The sequence below is a fragment of the Hyaena hyaena genome, unplaced genomic scaffold, assembly GCF_003009895.1.
Source record: "Hyaena hyaena isolate Hyena2069 unplaced genomic scaffold, ASM300989v1 scaffold_483, whole genome shotgun sequence".
NCBI classification, from domain to species: domain Eukaryota; kingdom Metazoa; phylum Chordata; class Mammalia; order Carnivora; family Hyaenidae; genus Hyaena; species Hyaena hyaena.
In genome coordinates, this window is record NW_024081117.1 from 1,341,230 (window position 1) to 1,361,015 (window position 19,786).

Here is a 19,786-nt window from a genome sequence, read left to right on the forward strand (position 1 = left end):
AATAAAAATTGAAAATAAAAATATTTTCTCTTTCTGTATTCAAGAAAAAGAAAAAAAAATTGGATAGACCAGCAAACGGACCGAAATATGATTGAAATTACGTTTTCCCCTAGAAGTCAAATTATGAAGCACTTTACAGCCCCTAAACTAAGGCAGAGATACTTGTGGCGTTCCTGAAGAGCAAGGTCGACCCAGTTGGGCGGGGCTTAGTGTAAAGCTCCACCCACCACTAGCTGGCGCTGCTTAGCTTATAGGAGTAGATTGCTGTGGCGCTTGTAGGTGTGTATATGCATGCGCAGGAGGGGTGAAGATGGCGTCACCCAGCTACCCACTCTCTATCGGAGCTCTGTTCTCCATCAGCAATCCCGCACTGTCCTTTGTCTCCGGCTTCCATTCACTTCCCGCTTTTACACTGTCTATGACCAAGCCCTTAGGCTGCCAGGCAGCACCTCCCTCCTTAGTTTTCTTTCAGATACGGCTGTTTTTCCCAATACTTCTCTTTTGAGGGACTGTGGGCTTTGACCAGCTCAGACCTTCTGGGAGAGGGTCTCACCGAGCAATGGCCCGGCGCTAGCCGCACCCATGAACGGTCACGGGGACTGTGTTGCTGCCGATGCACAGAGACTGCGGCTGGGTTGCAGCCCGCACCAGAAAAAGTTCATGCGATCCTGGAGCAGCAGCATTTCAGGGATTATAGAAAATCACAACACACGTCTCACATCAGGCTTCCCCCTTTACATCCTGTTCCAGCACCAGCGAGTGTGGTTGTTCTCCACAGTTGGCTGTGATGTTTGCCTGCGGGGAAGCCACACAGCCTCTACCCAGTGTCCTCTCAGCAGGGGACCCGCCTTTCCCCGTGTGACCTGAGGACCCCCAGACTTCATTCGGCTCCTGGGGATTCGCCCTTCCCACCAGACACTGCCAGGTAATGAGCTGCGGAGTTTCAGACTCTGTGCTTTCCCTGTTTATACAGTCTTAATGGAATTTAAACTCTCTCCTTTCTCTCTTTTCAGTTCAGTCCCTGCGGCTGTTTCCACTTTTCCACTTTCTCTCAGCTGCTTTTGGGGGGGGGGTGCTTTTCCTGTACCCGTCTCTGTGTTCTCTTCGCAAGTAAAACAGCTCTCTGCCCGCTGCGGCTTCTCTCTCCTCCAGTTTACCTCTCTGCGCCACGTACCTGCTGAGTTCTGTGGTTCAGGTTGTGCAGATTGTTGTGTTAATCCTCAAATCGGTTTTCTAGGTGTGCAGGATGGTTTGGTGTTGATCTGGTTGTATTTCATGGAAGCGAGATGCAAAAAAGACTTCCCTGAGATTCCGCCATCTTGGCCCCTCCTCTCTGAATTTGCATTTCTAACTAGGTTACTGGGGCTGTTGATGAGGCTTGTCTGGAGGACCACATTTTGAGAATCACTTTGAGGAACTGAGGAGTTTCTCAAAACCACTGGCACCCCGATATTACCCTCTATCTTGTATTCCTTCCCTCTTGTAAATCTCTGGTTCTTTTTACAAATATCATTTCAAGGAATTGAAAGCATAAGGAGAGGGCTAGTCCATTGTTTTAACCTAGACTTTTAACTTAATTTCTTCATTCCATATATTCCTCAGTTTTAGAGTAAGTGTCTTTATTTAAAAATTGTTCTTTTTATGGTTTTTTTAAAAAAGCATTTTATTTTGGAAAATGTCAAGCATGTAAAAGTATAGAGAGTAATGTAATGACACCCCTCTTCCCAACTGTTGTGCAGGTTCAAATCTTTATCAGTCTGTGGCCAAACTTATTTTTATCCGTACCTCACTCATTCCTCCCCACCCTGCCAGAGATTATTTTGAAGCAAATGCCCAGGCATCTTATTTTTATTCTTATGTATTTCAGTATGTTTATCTAGAAGGTAAAGACTTAACCCTACCCCCCAATATCTTTATTATTTTTTAAGTTTATTTATTTTGAGAGAGCGAGTGCATGTGGAGGAGGGGCAGAGAGAGAGGGAGAATCTCAAACAGGTTCTGTACATGCAGAGCCCAACGTGGGGCTCGAACTCACAAAACAGATCATGACCGGAGCTGAAACCAAGTCAGATGCTCTACCAACTGAGCCACTCAGGTGCCCTCTTCCCCATGTCTTTAAAATTAATAATTCCTTAATAATACCTGTCCAATCAGATAAGTTTCTTTAAGTTAAAATAACATAGTTGAGGGGCCCCTGGGGGCTCAGTTGGTTAAGCCTCTGATTCTTGATTTTGCCTCATGTCATGATCTCGAGATTCATGAGTTAGAGCCCTGCATCTGACAGTGCAGAGCCTGCTTGGGATTCTCACTCTCCCTCCTCTTTCTCCTTCAAAAGAAATAAACTGAAAAAAAAAAAATAACATAGTTTTATTGTTCTGTATATTTCATTTTGTACCTTATTTGTATATAAGAGTGCCATATTGGGAAAATATATTTTGGGCATTTAAAAGCTCAACTTGTTTGTTGTCATTTACTATTCTTATCAGCTTCCTCTTTTTCATTAAAAAAATGGACATTTAAATTCTGAAATGGACAACATATCTGCATTTAAATGTGAAAATGGCAGTGCCAAGTGCAGTAGAGCTCAGCGCTACTATTGTTCCCAGGGGAGAGGAAGATAGGAAAGTCCCGCTGAAGGAACAGGCCAGGGCAGGGGGGTTTGCCATGTATTTAATAAGCGTTTGAAAATTGCCCTGTGGACTTCCTTTGTCCAGTAACTATTTCCCTGATACACAAGGCTGGAATGGACTGAATGGTCATTCTGGGAGAGGAGAAGCCACTTCAACTCTGGTGGAGTCAGGAGCTTCAGAGCACAGACTTGTTCCAGAACCTTCTCAGAGGGCAGTCTTGTTCCAGAGCCTTCTCTTGTTAGAGTACCTTGAGACTTCTTGGGAGTGGTGTAGGAAATGATGATTATTTCAAAATTGGGAGAGGAGTAAATCAGTACATGTGAGTAAATGGAGGAGTAAAGAAGACAGGTATTAAGAGCATATAGAAAAAAAAATCCCTAAAAAGAAAGACCCTAAATTGAAATTTCCGTTCTTTACAGCTGTTGTCCTAGACTGTGCCCTGCACGGCAGTGCATCCTATGAAACACCAGCTGGAACACTTTCTCAGTCTTCTATTGATCTGTACCAGCTGACTTAAATGTGTCTTTGTACACCCTCAGGACAACCTGCAGTGTCTTCACTTAAGAACTCTTCATAGATTTCATAGGTTGTGTGGTGTCCAGTTTGTGGTTTCTGGCCGTCTTTATCTCTGGCTATTAGAGGGCAATGCCACCATCTCCTCGGTCAGGTATTTGCAGTTTAATGTCTGTATATTTTGGGGGTTTTTAAGTGTTTTTATTTAATTTGTACAGCTAAACTAGAGGCTTTATTTGAATGTTGCCAGTTTTCCATCGTGTCCTTTTTGATGATTCAGTTCGGGATACCACATTACATTTAGTCACTATTTCCCTTAATTACCTTGTTTTTCTTTTTAATGACAAAATAATATGCTCATTGTAAAAATTCACATATTCCAGTAGTATATAAAATTTAAAATATGAGCTTTGTTTTGCCCTATTCTATTCTCATATTACCCAGAGATACCATTGTTAACAGTTTGGTGCGTATTTCCAGACTTTTAAGATACACATATTTACAAATATCTAAATATGCTCATATAAATTGTTTTTAAATAGAAAAAGCATCATAGATCTTGCTTTGCAATTTTTTTCACTTGACAGTGTGTCATGAATATTTATGCATATATATGTAAATACATGCATGTATGCATATATATGCTTTCGCTTTTTAAATCATCCCCTTATGGGGAAACTTGTTTCCAATTTTTCTCTAATGTTAATGAGACTACAGTGAACACTGCTGAATTTACACTGATTCACATTGTGAGTGTGTGTGTGTGTGTGTGTGTGTTTGTATCTATGATTTCTGTAGGAGTCTTGGGCTCAAAGGTCAAATTGAGCTTTAAAAGGTCAAATTGCCTTTAAAAGGCTATTTATCAAATTACATTCTTTTTTTTTTTTTTTTACAAATAGTTTATTGTCAAATTGGTTTCCATATAACACCCAGTGCTCATCCCCACAAGTGCCCTCCTCCATACCCATCACCCCTCTCCCCCCAACATCCATCAGTCCTCAGTTTGTTTCTCAGCATTCAAGACTCTCTCATGGTTTGCCTCTCTCCCTTTCCCCCACCATTTCCTCCCTTCTTCTCCCCCATGGTCCTCAGTTAAGTTCCTCCTAATCCTCCTATATGTGCAAACATATGATATTTGTCCTTCTCTGCCTGACTTATTTCGCTCAGCATAACACCCTGAAGGTCCATCCATGTTGCTACATACACATGGCCAGATTTCATTGTTTCTCATTGCCATGTAGTATTCCATGGTATAGATAAACCACATCTTCTTGATCCATTCGTCTGTTGATGGACACTTAGGCTCTTTCCATGTTTTAGCTATTGTGGAGAGTGCTGCTATGAACATTGGGGTACACGTGCTCCTGTGCCTCAGCATTTCTGGATCCCTTGGGTAAATTCCTAGCAGTGCTATTGCTGGGTCATAAGGGAGTTCTATTGTTAGTTTCCTGAGGAACCTCCACACTGTTTTCCAGAGGGGCCGCACCAGTTTGCATTCCCACCAACAGTGTAAGAGGGTGCCCATTTCTCCACATCCTCGCCAGCATCTAGAGTTCTCTGATTTGCTCATCAAATTACATTCTTATTAAAAATATGTTTAGAAAACATATCGAAACTTGAAATAAGGAAAATAGATTACTGCACGCCCTTTCAGTGTCACACAAGAGCAGTGGTTCTCAAAGTGTGGCACCAGACCTCTGGTAGTGTCCAAGACCCTTTCAGGGGGTCTGTGAAATACAAACTATTTTCATAATTCTAGGACATTATTTGCCTTTTCCATACTCATTCTTTTATGAATGTATAGAGTTTTCCAAAGCTATATGATACGTGATGCTGTCACTGTGACAGCTACTGGAAAGTGTCCTTGGCTATTCTGTGTTGTCTAGAATTTTCTAAAGTGGTAGTTTGACGATAAACATACATGAGTTTTTAGAGCTTAATTCAGGTTGTTCTCAGTATTCTTACTAGCTGTCTTTGGTTATGCCTGTTAATAGTCTTTGTAACCTTGTAATTATTGGATCAATGTCATCAATAAATTGTTATTTTGTAATGCTAATAATTTGGAAAACTTTTAAAACGATGCCATTCAGCTCACTTGTAGTTTTTTTTGTAGTAGAAAATAGAGATTAAAAAATGTTATTTATGTTAATATGTAGTTTATTGTTTTTAACTGAGTCAATATATTTAAATTTTAATTTTGAATGCTATGTATATTAATAAATACAGCCCACATAAACAAAAGCTCTTGGAGATCTCAGTAATTTTTGAGAGTGGGAAGGAGTGCTAAGACTAAATGTTTGGGAACTCACTGAATGAGAGCAGTACCTAACAAATCCACCTAATGGTTAACTGACCCTTTTGGTTTTACTGATTGACTAGGGCCCAGACTCTGTAAGGCCTGATGCTGTCTTGCACCGTATTGATAAGCTGCAAATGATTTATATTTCGTAGAGTGACCTGTTCGTTTTCTCTGGTAGAAAGGAGAGTACAGTTGTTTAGCCTTGTAGCACATTAATTGTCGGACTTGTTTGTAATCTTATTCCCGTATTCTTTTCTTCTACCTTCTTTTGTCATCCTTTGGGGTCCTCTGGTAATAAGTTAAAGAAATCTTTTGACCTGTGCTTACTATGTAATGTTTCCAACTTTTGAAAATCATTCTTCGACAACTACACGAGAATTTCTTTTTACCCATGCTCTCATCAGTGTATTATACATCTTTTTCCTGGGTTTGCCGGTGCATGAGATGTGCCAGGGTGTTAGTAAGACATAAAGACTTAAAGTTAAAAAAATATTGTCAACATTTCCTCAGAGTTCAATGGGTCTTTCTGTTCAGATGCCTGAAGAGGATTTTAGACTCTAAAAGGGACTAGGTGGTGCCCGGGCTTCCCCTTCCACATCCCAGGTGGCATCTGGTTGGGGATTTCCTTCGAAGGCTCCTGCCCATGAGTTGGGCCGGTCAGCAGCTGCCTGTCCAGAGCAGGAGCAAGTCCCCAGTGCTGGACCTTTCACATGGAACACAGGTTATAAGCAGACGACTTTGTGGAGGCACAAAAACATCTCAAAGCAGCACTCTGTCAGGTGAGAGAATGGTACCTTGTTTTGCATTTTCCCGATGCTAGTGAGGCTAACCATTTTCCCTATTTTTTTTTTTTTTTTGGCCATTGCATTCTGTGACTTTGTGTTCTTATTCTTTATTTTCCTGTTGTTTGCTTGGTTTTTTCTTCTTGGTTTATACAAACGCTTCGGTATGGATCTCAATCTTTTGTTAAATATTGCAGTCTCTTGCAAGTATTTTAATTTGGGGGGAAGTTCATTCTATTACTTTTTCTTTGATTGCTTTGTGGCTTTGTGTCATCCTAATACGTACATATATTCTAAAACTTTTGTGATACTATATTTTGATTTTAATCTATTTTGCACATAGTACATGAGATATAGGAATCTGTTACTCTTATGTTCCTATTCTATAAAACTATAGAAGAGGAGCTTAGACTTTTTTTTTTTTTGCTGTTATTCTAATCTTTTTATTTTTACAGGTAAAGTGGTTTACCTGTTTGATACTGCCTTCCAGGTTCTGTGCTCTATAGAAGGATTTCTGTTTCTCTTTTCTTTGAAGATGATACCATATAATAGAAAACAATCCATGATTATTATGTAATTTCACAGTGATTTCTTTGTAATCATAGAAGGGAGAGATATTTAATCAAGGCTGCATTTTCTTCCCATGCTCTTTTCTATGTTTTTTTTTTAATATTTTTATTTTTTTATTTCTAGGGGAGAGAGAGAGAGAGAGTGAGCAGGGGAGGGTCAGAGAGAGAGGTAGACACAGACTCTGAAACAGGCTCCAGGCTCTGAGCCGGCAGTCAGCACAGAGCCCGACGCGGGGCTCGAACCCACGAACCGCGAGATCATGACCTAAGCGAAAGTCGGACGCTTAACCGACCAAGCCACCCGGGCGGGCGCCCCAACTCTTTTCTGTGTTTTAAAAACTACTGTAATTGCTTCCTTGTTTTATTGGAATGGTAGCAGCAGCCACTTCACCAGTTTTGATTTTATACCATGAAAGATTGCTGGCCCCAAACACCAAACTATCTGAAGATAATAATTGGGGCCTTTTTTTCCATGTTACATTGACCACTGATTTTTTTGGTCCTTTCTCACTGGACTGTGGCCTTTTTATATCTTGAAGGAAGTAAGTCATGTATTATTACTTTGCCTGGAAACACACAAAATTACCTACAGTTGACTAGTCAATTTGATTTGCAGATGAGCTGCATAAATGCCAGAAGATGGAAGAATTCCAAAATGGGAAAATTCTTGAAAATGTTACTGCTTGAAAATGAATCTATGATATGTTCTTTCAGCTTGGAAAGTATTTCTGGATTTTGCTTTTAGACATAATATTGGCTCAGTTCCTCCCATATTTATTTGTATGTATATTTAAAACAATGCTAAATCACTGTGTTAGAACATCTACTTCCTTGCAGAAGAAGGAAAAAGAAAAAGTTCTGAATTAGATACAGATTTGTATTACAAGGCTGGGTGCTTTCATTTGGATATTTTGAAACTTGGGGACATTTTCAAGAACAGATTTTTAGACTACAATTAAAATAACAGGGTTTGAATTTTGTAGGCACTTCCTAGATCTCATACTATTTTTGGTGGATGTGATGATAATGAAACTGAGACAGGAGACATTCATCAAAAAAACATCAAAATAAGAAAAAAGGTATCAAGTCAAAATAAGTTATCAAATTATGTACTGAGTCAGACTTGTAGAGCCTGTGGTATTTATCACCGTTAATCATGTAGAAAGGGAAAATGGCATTTGAAAATTAATTGTTCACCATGTCAGACACTATTATTTGATATCAACCAGTGGCTCCCAAACTAGGCTGATGATCTGAATATAGGTTCATACCCTGAGGTTATGGTTTTTGTAGACATTAGGAATATTTTAACAAGTTCCATAGGTGATGAATGTGTTCTGCCAGGTTTGGGAACCACTGATGTAGACCACTGCGTGTGCAGGTATCTTGCTTGTTAAAATACAGATTGCTGAGTCGACCTCCTCCAAGTTTCTGAGTCCTAAGTCTCTGGTTGGGCCTGAGAATTTGCAATGCTATTAAGTTCCCAGGAGATGCTGCTGCTGCTTTTGCTGGTCCAGGGAACCACACTTTGAGTACTATTGACACGGATCTTTCCCAAGACTCCCCAGTCCCAGACTGGTCACGCTCAACAAAGAAACAACAAACTGATTCTGTAGCGAGGTCTTGGGTTTCTTTGGTTCAAGACTTTCCATTTCTTTGTCATGGTCTACTTGGTGGTTTTCTTCCTTCAGAGTGAGCATTAATTGATGGGCGTCTATCCCTGAGAAAAGTTTCGAGTGGAAAGAAGATGATGTTTGCTGGTTGGGGTGGCTGGGCAGGGGAATGAAAATAGCTGAGGAGTTGTGTGAATCTGGGCTGAAATCCCTGTGCTTTGACCCTGGGTTTATTGTGATCTTGGGCAGGTCACCTCAGCTGCTTTCCAGCCATGGAGCTCCAGTCCTGGTTCCTTGCCATGCTTCCCTCCTGCCAGGACGCCTTTTCTCTTCTCCATACCTGGAAAGTACTTCCCTTTCCCCTGTGTCTTGTTACTGCTTGCTTAAACTTGGATCTCTGATCAGCAATCATCCTGAGGAAAGCCTTTCCCGACCTCTGTCCGTAGGCCAAGCTCTCCCCTTTTACACACTCAGCACCACGTACCTGCAGTTTTATATTTACTTGTGTGATAACTTGATTTGTGTCTCTCTACTAGACTATAAGCCCTGGGACTTATGCTATAAAAAAGCTGATCAGTTTGTGTTTCCTATTGTTTTCCAGCCACAACACAAACACTATACCTGGCATAGTAGCTGCGTGAATAGCAGGGGTCACATATACAAACAGCAGCAAGGGCAGGGTGGGCATTCCAAAATTGGCTGCATTCCTGCCTGTGGGTTTCTAGAAGACACAGTTATTCTTATAATAAACTCCCTGCTTTGTACAAACGGACTTACTCGTTTCTGCTTTTTGCTAGAGCCCTGACAGTACGACTATTTATTGAGTGCTTCTTATATATGTCAGGCACCAGCAATAGTCTCATGTTTGGCATTGATCTAGGAAGTCAAGAATCTCAGTCTGCTAATATCTTGGGTGTTACTTTTTCCTAAGATCCTACAAGCCAATGTGTACTATAAAGATAGGCTCTGTGGATAGAAGATATATTTCCTTAGTGCTATATTAAGGAAGAACAGCAGAAAGCAATTTTATGTTCAAACTAGATCTCTAAAGTGGTTTTTGGGATTGGGGATAGATGGTACCAAAGGAGAGTAAGGTAATTTTTAACTACTTGCAAACATGACTGCCTTTTCCATATAGTAAGACCTTATACTGGGTAACATCTGGAAAGTACGTTCATTTTGGAGAGACAGGATGCTTTAGTGACTGGCCGGAACAGGACTGGGGTAACCATATATAGCCAGATTACATCTGTGTCAATGAGAAAAGGGTTTGATGCCCTATAATTTAGAAAAAAGTAGATTCAAAGAGACATATTAACACTAAATAAGAAAGGAGAGACCCTGACCCAAAGACTCAACCATTCTAGGTCCTATAGAAGAATCACTGGTGTGGAAACGTAGGCAATTCAATTATACAATTAATTATTCTTATGTAAATATATGTTTACATGCAAGTTTCAGATGAATGCTGAGTTCTCCCAGGGTCACTAGTGTTTCCTTTCTTCTGGACCGTCTTTTCAAGAATGTTTAGCTCTCTGGGCTCAGACCTAGTTTGCGGCAACATGGCTAAATGCACCAAGAAGGTCAGAATTGTCAGTAAATACGGGACCCATTATGGTACCTCCCTCTGGAAAATGGTGAAGAAGATTGAAATAAGCCAGCACGCCAAGTACACTTGCTCCTTCTGTGGCAAAACCAAGATGAAAAGATGAGCTGTGGGGATCTGGCATTGTGATTCCTGCATGAAAACCTTAGTGGGTGGTGCCTGGACCCACAACATCACTTCTGCTGTCGTAATAAAGCCGGCCATCAGAAGACTGAAGCAGGTGAAAGACCAGTAGAAGCTCCACACTTGAAACATTGCTATCCTATAATAAACGGGTTAATTGATATAACAGAAAACACAATAATAACAAAAAGAATGTTTGTATAACGACTGGCCTTGAAAGACGTACTAGCTCTGGAACACAGGGCAAGCAAGCTTACTGCACCTTGTAAAAGAATTAGATTCCCTAAGCTTAGAGTTACTCTCCTCTAACTCAACCCACTACATGTACACGTGTCACCTAGCCCTCTTCTCAGTGTCTTGTGATAATTGGGGCTGACACCCTGCTGACACTCTGGCTACTACTATTGCCGTGAGTAAGAAAGCCTTTGTCTCTGATCCAGGAGTTTTGTGTCTTCCGACATCCATGAAACTGAGGCCGGCTCACTTGTGGTCATGCTGACTTGCACGTCTCTTTCCTTATGACAGTGAATTGAAGGCCCTGTTTGCTTTCACCTGCTGGCATCGCCAATTCTGATTCTACCAAGTTGAGGGCCAGTTCCTGGCCTTGGAGAATGAATTAACAGAGACATATAAAGACCTTCTAGAAGACAGAGCCAGCAGTGGTGTTCTTAGAGAATTCATATGAAATCAGATTGAAAGAGTTCCTTCACTAGCCTTTTGCTTAGTCAGAATCCAATCAGGAGACAAACCATAGCAGGCATTTTTATGAAAAACTTAATATGAGGAATTGTTAGGTTATTAGGGAAGAGAAAAGGCAAAGAGGAAACACCAGGGTTTCACAGAGGTAAGAATCACGGCAATCACCCCTAGGGCTGGGGTAACGAAAGTAAAAGGCTGGGAGTTTTTGAAACTTAGAAGCTTGGAGGAAGGCTCTGCTGAGCTGGTTCTCAGACCTCTGGGGAGGGGATGCTGGCCAGTTAATGTGGGAGTCTCCGAGCAGGGAGGGGTGATGATGATCAGTTGAAGATGAAACAGTTGTTGCTGCTGGGATGAAGAGTGCTGTGTGGTCATGGTCACACTCGGGAACTGGAAGTAAACAACTTCCAAGTCTCCTCCTGCTGCCTCCTACCGACAGAACCAAACAGGGAGGCAGCTGGCAAAGAGGCGTGGCTACAGAGTGATGCCCTGGCATCACAGAGCAGAAAATGGAAAGAACCAGCACAAGACTTTTAAAAGCCTGTTTGACCAGAGGTTACAATATGAGAGAAGGAAATAATTTGTTATCTGGGGGCAGTTGGGCAATTGCCTGAAGAGTCTCCAGCATTAACTTGAACTTAATATCTTTGTCTAGGTCAGGGAAGGGAGTAGCCATGGAAGGCTGACTTGGACATCCTGTATTATTACTTGGTACTATGGGCAATTACCTGGCCATTTTGTGGGGTACGCTGGATGGAACATGTTCATATGATTCAGGGAGATAGGCCCACTGACAACTTTATTAGATTGTGTTACACTTTTATGGGCTTGTGATACAGCTTGTGCAAATTCCCATGTCTGCCCACACCCTGATGAAGACTCATACCTTTTTAAGAGATAGAACACCACAGATGTTTGATTGTATTTCACCCGTAATTTGTGGTCCACATGACTTCATTGTATATGAGCTGATTTATAAGCTGTAAAGCATAATGCAAATGACAAGTGGTATTTATTATTTGTATTCTTTCTGGTCCTTGGCTGAGTTCCAGAGAGGTTTCTGTATCCAAGGGAGGATTTCAGAGGAGATAAAGAAAACAGAGCAAAAGCTCAGAACTTAAAAAATTAACAGGGTGGTTTTATAGTTTTAAGATTTGGTGTTTATAAATAAATAATAGTCCTCCTGACCATTCTTTTTTGTAGTCAGAATTTGGACCCAGATAACTTGGACAAATATTATCTCAATACAGGGCACTGGTTCATGTATTGTTGCTGTTTTAAAACAGCAGTGACTGACTTTGACTATGTAAGTATTTGAAAGTTTAATAATGGACATGTTTTTCAAACTTCATTTATTTTTAATTGAATGGAATGTATTTAGAGTCTGGTACCAGAAACTGGACAAAAGCTCATGCCACATCAGGCTTTCGTGGTGGGTATTGGTGAGGTCTGAGGTGTTCCAGGTGTCAATCCGGGTCTAGGTAATGGGCATGGTTAGAACGGGGTGTTGTTATATCAGCCTTCATGATACTTCCCCAGTTTATTTTGTTCAGATTATGAATGTGGAGAGGCCTAGTTCATTCTTATTATTGCCTTATGACTTTTAACTTAATAGTTATAAGTGGGGTGCCTGGGTGGCTCAGTCAGTTGTGCATCCAACTCAGTTTTGGCTCAGGTCATGATCCCAGGGCTGTGGGATCAAGCCCCATGTCAGGCTCTGCACTGAGCATGGTGCCTGCTTGAGATTCTCCCTCCCCCTCTTCCCCTCTCTCCCGCTTGTGCTCTCTCTCTCTTAGGAAAAAAAAAAAACAGTTATCATAAGTGAGAATTTAATTGAATCAGTAGCTGGATAAGATATGCATATATAATAACTACTCCTCAAACAGAGCCAGGAAACTTTTTCCCCCCAAACATAGAGTATGCACACACTTCTGAAATGTGTTTGCTGTGTCCCTAAATTTAACAGGAAAGAAGGCCTGAGGAAAGATACCACATGAAGTTAAACAGGTTACTGGAAACTGTCTTGACTGGTGGACTGGAATGGCTGCTTCCCACTCTCCTAATGCAAAGGTCTTCAACATCAGCGTCATTCCTCTGCTATATGCCTATCTGGGTGCGGCACTATCCCAGCCCCTCGACAGTCTTGGATAAAGGACATGGTCACTGCTGTTTATGTTAACACCATATGATAAGTAAAATGAATGACATATGAACACTTCAGCAAGAAGGGGAACTGGAACATTCTGGGGAGGCCTGTCATCAGGTGGTTTCAGAGTGGTTTTGAGTGTAAAGGACAGCACATGCTCACATAGGCAAGGTAGGAAGGATGGTTCCGACATAATGAAGGAAGAATCCACGTTGCTGAGCCATAGGTGAGGGGCCGGTCTGGAAAGAGGAAGGAAGGAGTAAGGAGAAGCAGGATAATGTGTCTGGCCCTGAAGAGGTGTTTTGAAACTTCCAGAGATGCTAACTCTCTGGGGAATCAGAGACCGAGGGTACAGACAGTGGCCAGACCATATATAAACATAGAACTCTGACCTACACCTAGCACCAGCCTCCCCAGGGAGGCAACCCATGCTTTCCAAGAAAACACCCAGGAAGGCAGCCTGCTACAGGTCAGGCTTGTAAGAAATCAGACTATTATCTCTAGTAACAATCCAGGAAGCTAAACACTAACCCCTGCAACAATCAGCCCCAAATGGCCAGAACTTGATTCATCACTGACAACTGCCCTATGTTATCTCCACTTTCAACTGAGGACCAATCAGAGAAAGCTAAATATGCACCCCCTAACCAACCACATAGGATGGCCTGCTTCTAGTTAGCCTGCCTCTAGCTTCCCCAGCAGCCTCCAATCTGGGTGCACCTGAAGACTTCCCTTTGTTTCACTATAAAACTTACCCTCTCCTCTGCCTGCCGTTGAGTCCCTGCCAGAATGCAAGTGACAGAGGCTGGCAACCTTGCTACAGCGAGCTCTGAACAAACAGCCTTTGCTTTTCTCATTTGGTTGGTCTTCCTTTATTTCCACAGGAATATACTGCTGCCGCCCGGTCAGATTCATGTGCTGCATGGCTTCCCCCTTGCGTTTCCGTTTCCACTTTAACAAGCATCGTTTGTCCTTTGCTTGGCATTTTTCCCAGAGAAATAATAGAAAAAGCTAGATTAACAACAGCAGTGTCGATGTGAGTCTGCTTTTTGAGGGTCACTAGGAAATGCTGTTGAGTGTCTCCTTTTAGGTAGGGTGGCAAGAACACGGGCTCCAATGGCACGGGCAGTGGGAGACAGCGCTGTTCGGATGTGGTCTGAATAGCTTTATAATTTTAAAGGATTGCTAAGGGGAAATTCAACTCCTCTTAACTTACCCTGTACTTAGTAGTACATCCCAGTCCTCTTTATAAAAGTTTTATTATACTAAGAGTGGCTCCAAAGAAATATATTGTGGTTCCACAGTGTCTAATGGTTGGGAACTATCTTTCAGCTGCATGGAAGTTAATTATATGTTCTACTGAACGCCCCCTCTTGAAATCACATTTGCTTAAAGATTTGGGGCAATACTTACTTGGCCTGCTTTCTAATTTGCTGAGTCTCAGCCATCTATGCGTAATGGCAGAAAACAAAAATCATAAAACATTGACTATAAGAAGAATTCCAATTTGTCCTGTTTTCTGTTTATAATGCTAATATGTCATTGCTAAACGTCCTAGTCCCAGCCTTCTGATGTTTGGGTTGAAGCTGCCACTCTGTGCTTGGGAACAGTAAGTTAACAGCACAGGTTCTGAGAACAGTGAATGGTCAGTAAACATGACTGACTGATAAGAAATCCTGGTATCTGCTCTCCTTGTGCCCTGTGATCACATCAGGTGTTTGACACGCTGTGGCTGCAGAGCCAGCTCCCGTCACGGCGTGGACACATGAAGTGGGAAGTGAGGCCGGACGTGGAAGCCCACGCTCCTTGGCTTGCATGCGAAGCTTCCTCAGTCTCCTCAGCTTGACCTCTTGGCATTGTCTTCCTTAGGAGCCTCCATTCCAGACACACTGTGCCCAAGTGTGTCTTGTGGGTACTTTCTTCGGGCTTTTGCTCATGTTACATTCTCACACGCCATGCTCTCCCCACCACCTACACCTGCCCAAAGGCTCCTCATGTTTAGGAGCCCAACTCAGATTCTACGTACTCTTTGACATTTCTGTGATTGCCCTTACAGGAAGTGATCTTCTACCTCCCAATTCTCGTAGTAGCTATTGTCCAGACTACCCAGAGTGCCCTTCAGCCACACACCTGTGTAGCTGTCTCCATGCATTCATTTGCCCAACAAATATTTACTGAATGCCCACTAAAGCCCAAGTTTTGTTTGAGGCAGGGGATATATCAGTGATCAAAACAGCAGAAATGTTTGCACTCCGGTAGGAAAGGCAGATGACGAACAGATACATACATACATACATACATACATACATACATACATACATACATACATACATACATAGTATATCAAGTGCCAGTAGGTGCTCCTGAGAAAAGGCAAGGCAGGAAAAGTCAGGAAAAGGCAGATTGCTGACATTTGGGATAGGGTGGTCAGAGAAGGTCTCACTAAGATAATTTCTAAAGGATTTGAGGGGGGTCAGGGAGCAAGCTATGGAGATGTAGCTGGGACAGCTCTTTCCTTCCCACACAGGCACAAAGGCCCTGAGGTGGCTGCATAGCTAAAGGATGTGAAGATGACAGGAGAGTCGTGTGGCTGAAGCCCAGTGCACTTGGTTGAGGGAAAGGGGTGGTTGCCATGCAGTGCCTTGTAGATCATAGTTGGGATTTTGGCTTCTGTTCTGTGTGAGATGGGAAGCCATTGGAGAGTTGTGGGGAGAGAGATGACATGATCTGATTTGTTTTAAAAGAAGCCCTCAGGCTGCAGGATTGAGAATAGGCTGTTGGGGTGGGGAGCTTGTGGGTTGAAGCTGGAGTGAGACTATTTCAGTGATCCAGGTGAGAGCTGATGGGGATTTGGGTCAGAGGAACGGGGAGAAGTGATCAAATTCTGGATGTATTTTCATGATTGGGCCAATAGGATTTCCTGAGGGATTGGATGGAGAAAGAGAGAATGGAATCAGGGGTGATTCCAGATTTCTGGCCAGAGCAACTTGGAGGATGTTGCTGCCATTAATGCAAATGGGGACGGTGGCAAAAGGAGCTGACTGGGGGGAATGCGGGTGGTGGATGCTCTCGGGCTCAGTTTTAAACATGTCCATTTTGGGGGCACCCGGGTGGCTTAGTTGGTTGAGTGACTCTTGATTTTGGCTCAGGTCATGATCCCAGGGGGATGGGAGCCTGCTTAAGGTTCTCTCTCTCGGGGAACCTGGGTGGCTCAGTAGGTTAAGCCCATAACTTAGACTCAGGTCATGATCTCAAGGTTCGTGAGTTCAAGACCCATGTCAGGCTCTCAGCTGTCAGCACAGAGCCCACTTCAGATCCTGTCTCCTCTTTCTCTCGCCCCTCCCTGGCTTGTGCTTGATCTCTCCCCACCGTTCTCTCAAAAATAAACAAACATTATAAAAAGATTCTCTCTCTCTCTCTCACTGTGCCCCTCTCCCATACTTGCATGCTGTCTCTCTTTTTCTAAAATAAAAAAATAAACATGTGCAATTTGAGATGCTCAGCAGTCATCCATGTGCAGATCACAAGGAGGCTGTGGCTTCAGAAGGGCAGAATGTCTCCTCGTGAATCTGTGCCTAGGTTGCTGATTGCATGAATCAACTAATTAATCATCAGGAAACAATGACTCTGAAGAGAGGTTAGGGGAAAGGGTTACAAGATTTTTCATCCTAGACTGTGAGAGAGGGAAAACATAAATTTGTTTTTGGATAGTCCTGAAAGCGGTATTTCTGAAAATGGGAAGATGATGAGAGAGAAGGGGCCAGGGTGCCATGCCTGTGCCAATGTCAGCATGTGTGAAGCCTTAGGTCACGGCATGCTTATTTTCATTGGTGTAAGAAGAGTCTGTAACATCTTTACTCTCCCTCGAAGATGCCAGCAGGCTTCAGAATGCATGTTGTCATTGTGGAGGCATTGTCATTGTCAATGACAGTCTCCGGTTCTATACACTCTGTATAATAGTAGAGGCAGTTAGATACTAAGAGTCCAGATTAGGACTTCTTGAATTCTGCTTCTACCATTTCTAAGATATAAGACTTTTAGCAAGTTGCTTAACCTTCCTGTGTTCAGTTTTCTAATCTGTAAAATGGGAGTAATGTTAGTACGTATCACATTGAGTCATGAGAGTTAAAATGTTAATATATTAAAGGGTTTAGAATTATCTGGCATGTGGTGAATCCTATATGTGATAGCTATTATTTTTATACCAAGCACTGTCAGATATATACCGGGTGCCATGATGAACATTGGACTTGACATAATTCCAGGCTGTGGATCTGTTGACGGTAATTGAGACAGATTATCTCAAGGGGAAAGAAGAAAATGAGTTTAGAAAGCTCGCTCCACTCAGAACTGCTGGTGGGAAATTCAGAAATGAACCAGAAATAGTTTTAACCTCCTATACAGCTTGATTTCCACCTAGCACTTAAGTGGCAGAGTAAACTAATTGAAGGTCTCAAAGGGCCATAAATTCAATAGTTGAACAATTGCCACATAGAAACTACAATGCTGAGCACAGTTTCTAGATGCCACGCCATGGAGTGCCTGGATTCACACCACCCCAGAGCGTGGTTCTCCAGAAAAATGAGAGAGGTTCTGTCTCTGCCCCAGGGCTCATCTGTAGTAGGAAGAAACATACAGGGTATGTGGATGGTCTGCCAGAGGACTTCCTGTCTTCTGTGAGCAGAGCAGATGAAAGGAGGGCATTAGGAAAGAGTATCTGCGAGGTGGGGAAGGATATTAGTAGACAGCGCTGTGGTTTCTCGTTCTTTGTTGTAGTTGATCAGATACTGAAATGATGGCCCACTGAGACTCTTCATTGCCTCGCCACCCACGTGCCATCTGATGACTAAGACTATTTCTCTGGGACTGATTGATCAATTCCTGAATGAATGAATGAATCAAGATTGTAAGCAACCACTCAGACATTTACTGAGTGTTGCTGGTCGGTCTGTCAGGGAAGGTACCAAACGGTGGAGCTGTGTTTACCTGACTGAATTGTTTCTTCCTGTGATCTGTTGATTTAAAGAATAAATAACCCTTATATGAGGGTCCCCAAAGATATTTTAGGAGATTGATTCGGTCAGTAAATGGTTATGTGTGCCAAGCAGCGTGCCAGAAGCTGGGGATACAACAGAATAGGAACCCGACCCTGTGATCAGGAGTTTACAGGCCACCATACAGAGGAAAGCAGGGGGTTCGTCCAGATTAATGGGGTGCATGCACACCGCAGCACCTAACCCATTTTCAGGAGTTCAAGGGTATTTGCCCTGAGTCATAGGACGAGTAGGAGTCACTAGATTTGGGGTAGAGGTGAAGGGCAGAGTTATGTAATCTAAACTAGCCCTAAGGAAACTGTCATCCCAGTGGCCCCCTGAGCTCAGATCCAATTTTAGAAACTGAACCTAGTGTTAGGCCATGAAGATTAACTCACCCCAACTGGTCAGCAGGGGCAGGTGCTGTTACCCAAAAGAGCTTTGAGGTTAACTGTGTGCTGTAGCTGGGTCTGTGCTGGCCAGAGCTCTACCCAGGAGAGTGGAATTTAATTGGTGCTTACTTCCAATGCCCTTAGGAAGGGTGACTCCTGGGCGCACTGAAATGGAAACCATCCTAACTCCTAAGTGATTGGCAGGCAGAGACCTGAATCGCACCCAGCACTTTGGCTAATATAGATGCCCGGCAAGTACAAGATGTTTGGGGCTTTTTCCCAGTATCAAATGAGGCTAGAGTGAGGCAGCCTTAGATGCATGGGAACAGGAAGAGCTGTTCCTGTGTCAACAAGGAGGCTTATTTTCTGTGTGCGGAGCTAAAGAAACACAGCTCACTCACTGGTCTGGCTAAACTTCAAAAATGTGTGCGTTTTTTTCTCCTCCCAGGAACATTTTGTTCATGCTGGTGCTTAAAAGGGGGCAGCTTTCACACAGAAGTGCAGCAGGAAGTATTTAAGTTGGTTAAAAGGAAGGACTATTTGGTAGAATGATTGAACACAGGGCTGGGTTCCCAGGGGGATTATGGAGTCCAGTTTTTATTCATGGACTTTCCTATTAAATAACTCAAATAATAAGGGTGGCAAGGCATTTTAGCACACGTCACCATTTTTTAAAGGCCTGCATTTTGGGATTCAGAAGAAACAGGAGTGACTTGTGACCAGCAGGACTCAAGGTGGCTTCATGGGGGTGAGCCTCGGAGTTGGGGTCAGATGTGGAGAGAAAAGAGGGGAGGGCAGTACAAAGAGAGGTGGAGTGAAAGGGTCAGGGCGGGAAAGCACGAGGTACACATGGGACAGAGCATGGAGGGTGATTTGGAATGTGCTCGCTGAAGAGGGACAGGGAGAATAATATTAGCCGGGAATGGGAAGGCTGGGTTATGGGAAGTGTGAAAGCCTTGGGCAGGGGATTTAGATTTTACCTGTCAACTTAAAATTGTCAGGAGGCAATAATTAAGCAAGAGTGTGCTTTCACAGGGATCAAAGACCTGCAATTCAGGGTACACAGACTTTCGTAGCAACCCAAGTAGTGTCCCATTAGGGAGCAAAAGTAGGGATTTTTAAAGCAAAAAGGGAATGCTTGTTTACAAAGAGTTTTTTTTTAAGTTTAGTTATTGAGAGAGAGAGAGAGAGAGAGAGAACAGAAATGGGGGAGGAGCAGAGAAAGAGAGAATCCCAAGCAGGCTCCACACTGCCAGTGAGGAGCTCGAACCCACAAACTATGAGATCATGACCTGAGCCGACATGTGACTGAGCCACCCAGTGCCCCTACAAAAGGTTTTTGATTGGTGCCGGTGGCAGGAAGCTAGTCTTCACTGAATATAAT

General features: G+C 42.8%; 1 pseudogene; it reads left to right on the forward strand.

The window, feature by feature from the left end:
* Window positions 1-9,968: 9,968 nt before the first annotated feature.
* Window positions 9,969-10,247, forward strand: LOC120246737 (annotated as a pseudogene).
* Window positions 10,248-19,786: the final 9,539 nt, after the last annotated feature.